This window comes from Nuphar pumila, chromosome 8, assembly GCF_984573655.1.
Source record: "Nuphar pumila chromosome 8, dmNupPumi1.hap1.1, whole genome shotgun sequence".
NCBI lineage: Eukaryota > Viridiplantae > Streptophyta > Magnoliopsida > Nymphaeales > Nymphaeaceae > Nuphar > Nuphar pumila.
In genome coordinates this window covers 95,634-103,739 of record NC_143256.1, presented here as the reverse complement: position 1 = coordinate 103,739, position 8,106 = coordinate 95,634, and positions in this window count along the sequence as shown.

The window sequence follows — 8,106 nt, the reverse complement described above, 5'->3', positions numbered from 1 at the left end:
TATTTTCAAAATTTAAACCAAAATCTTTCAAAGTTTGTTTCATCCAGATAACTTGTGTACAAGCTAGGCTAGCAGCAATGTATTCAGCTTCAGTTGTTGATAAGGATACACAGTTTTGTTTCTTACTGAACCATGAAACTAGTGAGTGCCCTAGCATATGACATGTTCCACTTGTGCTTTTTCTATCAGATTTACTTCCAGCAAAGTCAGCATCGTTGTATGAGATTAGATCAAATGTAGAGGATTTTGAATAAAATAATCCAAAATCAACTGTGTCTTTTAAATATCTCATTATTCTTTTTACAGCTTTAAGATGTGATTCTTTTGGATTTGACTGAAATCTAGCACACAAGCAAACACTGAACATAATATCTGGGCGGCTAGCAGTTAAATACAGAAGTGATCCTATCATACCTCGGTATACCTTTGTATCAACAAACTTACCATCTTCATCTTTGTCCAAAACAGTGGTTGTGCTCATAGGAGTGGTTTTTGAAGCAGTTGAGTTCATGTTGAACATCTTCAGAAGTTCACGAGCATATTTAGATTGATTGATGAAAACTCCATCCTTGGTTTGCATAATATGCAGTCCAAGAAAGTAGGTGAGTTCTCCCATCATACTCATTTCAAATTCTTTCTGCATGGACTTAGAAAATTCTTCACAGAGAGTGTTGTTAGTAGATCCAAAGATGATATCGTTCACATATATTTGAACAATTAGGGTATGATTATTCACTATTTTTACAAATAAAGTAGAGTCTGCTTTGCCTACAGAAAAACCAGTTTTTACTAAAAAGGTTTTGAGTCTGTCATACCAAGCACGAGGTGCTTGTTTTAAACCATATAAAGCACATTTTAGTTTGAAGACATGATCTGGATATTGTTCATTTTCAAATCCTGGAGGTTGTTTTACTTAAACTTCTTCATTTATAAAACCATTTAGAAAAGCACTTTTAACATCCATTTGATATAGTTTAAAATCCATATAGCTTGCATATACTAAAAACATCCTAATAGATTCAAGTCTAGCAACAAGAGCAAATGTTTCATCAAAATCAATACCTTCCTCCTGGTTGTATCCTTAAGCTACTAGTCTTGCCTTGTTTCTTATAACATTACCTGTTTCATCTAGCTTGTTTCTGAAGATCCATCTTGTCCCAATGATCTGATGATCCTTTGGTCTTGGTACAAGATCTCAAACATCATTTCTTTGGAATTGATTCAGTTCTTCAGTCATGGCTAGCATCCAGAACTCATCGATGATGGCTTCATCAATCTTCTTCGGTTCAAGTTGAGAAATGAATGCCATGTTTGCAATCCGTTCTAGTTGAGCTCTAGTTTGAACCCCCTTTGTCAGGTCTCCCAAAATCTGCTTTTGAGGATGATCTCTGATTTCGGCAAATGTTCTTTGATGATCATCTTCATTAGACTTAGCTGTGTTATCTAAAAATAAATCTGTACTTTCAACATCATCATTGTTAGTTTGCTTATGAACAGATTGATCAATAGATTCACAGAAACTAACATGCATAGATTCTTCAATAGTATTAGAACTCTTATTGAAAACTCTGTATGCTTTACTATGACTTGAATATCCTAAAAATATGCCTTCAATAGATTTAGCATCAAATTTATCTAGGCTATCTTTTGTGTTTAGGATAAAGCATTTACATCCAAAGACTTTAAAATAGTCTATTCTTGGAGTCCTGTCATAGAATAATTCATAGGGAGTTTTATTTAATAAGGGTCTAATGAGAACTCTATTTGTTATATAGCATGCAGTATTAACAGCTTCTGCCCAAAAAGATTTAGCAAGATTATTGTGTTGGAGCATAGTTTTAGCAGATTCCTGAAGGGTTCTATTCTTTCTTTCTACTACACCATTTTGAGGTGCAGCTCTAGGAAAGGCAAAGTTATGAGAAATACCATGCAAGTTACAAAAATTTACAAAAAGTTCATTTTCAAATTCTCCTCCATGGTCACTACGGATTTTAACAATAGAACAAGATTTTTTATTTTGTAATTTTTTACATAAAATTTCAAATTGACAAAACGTATCACTTTTGTTTTTCAAAAATATTACCAAAGTAAATCGTGAGTAATCATCTACAATGACAAAAGCATATTTATTATGATTCAGACTAGCTACTCTAGAAGGACCAAAAAGATCCAGGTGGAGAAGCTCTAAAGGTCTTTTACTTGAAATGATATTTTTTGATTTGAAAGATGATTTAGACAATTTTCCTAATTGACATGCATCACAAAAATAATCCTTTTTAAAAGATATTTTGGGTAACCCACGTACTAACTTGTTTTTAGCTAATTTAGACATGTATTTGGAATTGACATGACCCATTCTTATGTGCCATAAATGTTGAGTGTCATTATTTGCTATAAGACAATGTTCAGTAATGTTTTCTAGGTATAATTTATATATATTATTTCTTCTTATACCTTTTAAGATGATGTTTTCGTTTGTGTCTGCTATAAGGCATGCATCATGATTAAAGCTAATATTATAACCTGTGTCACACATTTGACTAATACTCAGGAGGTTATGTTTTAAGCCTTTAACAAGGAGAACGTCTTTGATAAGAGGTTTATCTATATTGTCAATATTACCAATACCAATTATCAAACCTTTGTTGTTATCTACAAAGGTGACGGTTCCTCCTTCTTTATGATGAAGAACAGCAAAAAGGTCTGGATGTCCAGTCATGTGTTTTGAACATCCACTGTCTAGTATCCATCTGTTCTTCTTGTTTGGAGCCTGCAAAACATTAAATAAAACTTCTTTTTGGTACTCAGTCGGGTTCCTTTTTGTTAGACTTTGGAACCCATATCCATTTAGATTTGGGTTTGTCTACAGCTTTAGAGGAGTTCAAGAAGTTAAAATTATAATACTCCTTTTTAGGTTCAGAAGAACCTTTCACAAAAGTGGTCTTTTGATTCATACAAGAAGGCTTGTTGAAATGAGAGTAGCCAATACCATTCTTGTAGAAAGAGATTTTTTGAGAGGATAGGAGTTTATCCAAGTTCTCTTTTCCTTTAGTAAACTTGAAAACCGTTTTCATAAGGTTCTCAGTTTTACTTTTTAATTCTGAAATTTCTACTTGCAGATTTTTAGTCTTGGAGCTAGTAGAAGAGATTTCAGAAGTAATAAGAAGATTTTTCTTTTGTAACTCAGAATTTTCAATACTGAGTTTTTCATTTTTCAGAATGAGCTCTAGATTCTCAGATTTCAAATGTCTATTTTTGAGAATCGTTTTCCTTGATTCTTCAAAAAGTTCCTGAAAAGCATTTTGAAATTCTTCAAAGGAGAAATCAAGGGATTCACTTACAGAGCTTTCTGCCATGAAGCACATGTTGGCGGTTTCTGCTTCATCATCATTTGACTCTTCACTTGTGGATGGTTCTGAATCATCCCATTGAGCATGCATAGCCTTTTTCTTAAAGAACCTTTTCTTTGGTTCCTCAGTCTTGGATTTTCTTTTGAGAAGATGATAGTCATGTCTTAAGTGACCTGGCTTATTACACTGGTAGCACATAGAATCTTCCTTTGGGTCTTTTCTTTCTTTGTGCTTATTTGGAAGTCGGTTCCTTCTCATAAAGCGTTGGAATTTTCTGGTGAGTAGCGCAATCTCAGTTTCTTTTTCTGAGCCCTCATCCTCAGATAGGGCTGGGAAGGCTAGAGTTTTCTTTAAAGGTTGTTCCTCTTCCCTTCTTTCCTTCATGTGGACTTCATAGGCCATAAGATTGCCTATTAAATCGTTCAGGGTAAGCTTGGACAAATCTTGAGCTTCTTCAATAGCAGTAGTCTTTTTTTCCCAATCAATTGTGAGAGATCTCAAGATTTTCTTCACCTTTTCTGTCTGAGAGTGGGTTACACCCAGAGATTTCAGATCGTTGGTGATGTTGGTGAATCTGGTGAACATCTCTGTGATGGGTTCATCTTTGTTCATTTTGAACAACTCATATTTTCTGACAAGATATGAGATTTTGGCTTCTTTCACTTTGTTGGTTCCTTCATGAATAACCTCCAAAGAATGCCAAATATCATATGCAGATTCACATATAGATATTCTATTGAATTCATTCTGATCAATGGCACAATATAAGGCATTCATAGCCTTTGCATTTAGGTTTGCCATTTTCTTTTCTTCATCAGACCATAAGTTATAGTCTGCGGATGAAGATGTGTATAGATGCTCAACAATTTTTCATACAGCAAAATCTATGGATTTGAGAAATATAGCCATTCTGCACTTCCAGTATCCATAGTTGGAGCCGTTGAAGAAAGGAGGACGAGATGCGTGTTGACCTTCAATATCACGAGCATAAGAGGTAGATGCCATTTGTGGCGGAAGACTTGTTATGTTAAAACCAACAAACATGCTCTGATACCAAATGAAATTCCACTAGAGGGGGGTGAATAGTGAAATAGTATATAGATCGATAAATTAAAAATATAATGCAATAAAGGCACAACACATAAACACAGAATTTATACTGGTTCGGTCAAAACCCTGACCTACATCCAGTCCCCAAGCAAACCACTTGAGCTTTCCACTATAACATCCGAGTCACCGGATAAATAGTACAACACCTTCTTCCTCAGAGGTCTTCTTCTCTCAACAGAGAAGGGGCACACCCTCTTCCACAGAGGTCTTCTTCTCTCAACAGAGAAGGACAACACCCTCTTTCACAGAGGTCTTCTTCTCTCAACAGAGAAGGGCAACACCCTCTTTCTCAGAGGTCTACTTCTTTCAACAAAGAAGGAATACAGTGAATAACAGAAAGTTACAATACTTCCTATAGAATCTTCAGAATGATATGAATGCACGAATGAAGGATTCTTAGAATGTTCTGTTCTTTTCACTCAGAAGATACTCTTTGTCAAAGAGTTATTCTTGACTTTTTCTCTTTCTTTTCTTTTTCTGTTTCTAGGCTCTCTTTCAAAAATCGAATAGTATTTTTTCTCGTTGTAAGCTCACATGTCCATTCCTTGTCTGAATAGTTTATTTGAGTGTGTTTATATAGCTTAAAAAAAGTAGTCGTTACTTTTTTGAAATCGTAGTCTTTTTGAGATGTGAAATGTCATGTCATTTCAAAAAACATCTTTAGAGAAATTCGAGAAAGTCTTCTTTCCATAAAAGTAAAATATGGGGTACAATAGTCGTTGTAATATTTTAGGTATTATATATTTTATGTATAAAGTCTATTTCTTATAATAGTACATTGAACGTTGGATTGTAGGCTGTCATGTAGTTTTGTCTTTATCTTAATTAATGATTTGTGGTACATAAGTACTTCTTTACTTTAAATGAGTGTAAGTACAATAAATGCTTTGAGATATTTATTTGTACATAGTCATATCAAGAGTTTTCTTTATGATGTGTTTTTCAATGTCCACAAAGAGAATGAAGACTTTAAACAAGTCGACATTCTTGAGAAGGATATTAACAAGGATTTCTTATAGGAGGTATTTAATGCTATACAAAGAGAATGATGACTTCAAGTAAGTCGACATTCTATGGGTTTGTAAAAAGGTAACTAGAGTCTTTTCACCAAGTATTATATTTGTTTTTCTTTGTGTAGCCGATTTCCATGTTTTGTCTTTTTCCTACACATTTGAAATCGTTTCTTTAAAAAGGTAACTAAAGTCTTTTCAACAAGTATTATATTTGTTTTTCTTTGTGTAGCCGATTTCCATGTTTTGTCTTTTTCCTACTTTTAAAATCATTACTTTTCAAGTTGTCTTGTATATGATAGAAGGTACAATTATTGCTTTTTGAAATCATGAATTATATCATGTCAAAATACATTTTCCATAAAGGTTTGTAAGAAGGTACAATTATTGGTTTTCAAAAAAGAAGCTTTTTGAAACTATCGTGTACTTTTATGAAATAGCTTTTATGAATGAGTATGTAATATGCAATATGCATGCTTCTGAAGGTTCTGTTACATATGACTCTAAAGAAGAAAAAAATCTTCAACTTGAGGTAGCCGATCTCTTTAGATGGTCTTTAAGAATGCATGACTCATCAAGTTTTTTCTTCAAGGAGTATGATTGCACCATAGTTGTACTTGAACGGGAGGTCTCCATCCTTTTTGAGTGAGATATCCTTGCATCAAATACTCGTTAGATATATGGCAAAACATATCCAGTCATAATATAACATTTTTCAAGAAGACATATTATCATATATATAAAATCAAATACGACAGTGTATCATATTATGTGACATCAAAAAAGAGTTTCTCAACATTCTCCCCCTTTTTGATGATGACAAAATATGCTCCCCCTGTCAAAAAGACATTATGCATAAAAATAATACTATCATAAAAATATTAAAAAATATCAAAGCCGAGTATTTTTCTCCAATAATGGAGACAGGTTTTTCTCCCCCTTTGTCATGGACAAAAAGGAAGGGATCAGAGTAAGCAGCGTTATTACAGACCAAAAAAAAGTTGAACCAAAGTAATGTAAAGTTATTACAGTCCAAAAAAAAGTTTATTTTGATCCGGAGAAAGGGTGAAACTTTTGGAGTAATGCATCTTGGCCGAGTTGTAGTGAAGCTTGATTCTTCAGAAGAAGATCGTGGGTGTTCTGGACATTGACAAGAGCTTAGAAAAAAAATGAGCAAGAGAGAAGAGCTTGGAAGGAGTAGTAGTTTGTAAGAGAATAGAGATATTCGTGGGGAATGAGAGATGAATCAATCTAATAAATAGAAGGAGAAAAGTAATGGTGATAAGAAATGAATGACATTGGAAGTAAAGGATCTTTAGATTTTAGCTGAAAGAGGAAATGCATGAGTTGGAAATAAAGAGGCTTGTGAATGACAAATTAAATCAGTTGTTGGAAGATAGTGTATTGTATGTTAAGAAGGACATAGTTTTGAAATTTTTCTATATAGAGAAAGGTTTACTATGGGAGAGTTTGTCGAAGTTTGAGATATATCATGTATTGAGTATGAAGTGTCTTAATAAACTCAAGAGAGTGAATGATTCAAGGATTTTAAAGATTTCGTGAAGATCATGTAAGAAAAGTTATAGAGTGAATAATGGCCTAATAAAACAAACAACTTTTCAAAAATTTACTTTATGTGAAAGCATTCCAAATTCGTGAAGAAAGAGTTTGGAATAGGACAAACAGGAATATATGAGGAGATGCAATAATTTCTTATTTAAGAAGACTATATTTTTGGTATGCGTGGAAGGAGTGTGAATAGTTATAAAGGACAGCAATCACTTGATGTTAGACATGAGATGTATGACATAAAGTGGAGTTAGACGTGAAATGAAGTTTTTCTAAAGGACATGGTTTTAAAGAATCTCGATTGGAGAGAGAGATATAAAATATATGAGGAGGTCATGGTCACGGATGGAGAGTCACTTCGTATGAGATAGAGAGAGAGGGAAGAAAAGTGTAAGTTGTCAAAAAGGAGATTTTATAATATTTTTTCATAAAGGGTGTGAAAAGTGAAAATATGATAGTTGATTGTTCTTAAGCAACGATACAATAAAAAAAAATTACGTGAAATATAACAACTTAAAAGGTGGTAAAAAAAATAGGAAGGATAATCACTCGAATTTTTTATAAAAGGTATGAAGATTTTAGTGAAGTGTATTTTTAGGAGGAAAATCATGAAAGAGAGTATATTGCATGAATATGAAAAATAGAATAAGTGAGGAATACAATATCATGTTTGAAAATAGGCTAGCTTATCGTAAGAGAGGTTTTCACTAGAAGACAAAAAGTGATAAAAGGTGTTATGAGATAAGTGATGTGAACAATGTCATGATAGCTTTTACTTAATATAATTAGTTCTTATGGATATGAGTGAAAGGTAATAGGACAAGGAGTCATTATAGATGTGTACTTGAAAGATGACAAGTTGCAAGACATAAAGAATGTGTCATGATGAATGTGTTTTTATAAGTGTTTAGAGTATACGTGAATATAGAAACATAGTTTAATTTTTTTTTTTTGTAAAAAAATAAATATAAGAAGTCGATAAAAATGAAACCTAATAAAATAAAATTTTAATAGAACTCATAAGATGTTTTAGTCTTAGTAGGTGAGATTAATTATAAGTCACTTAG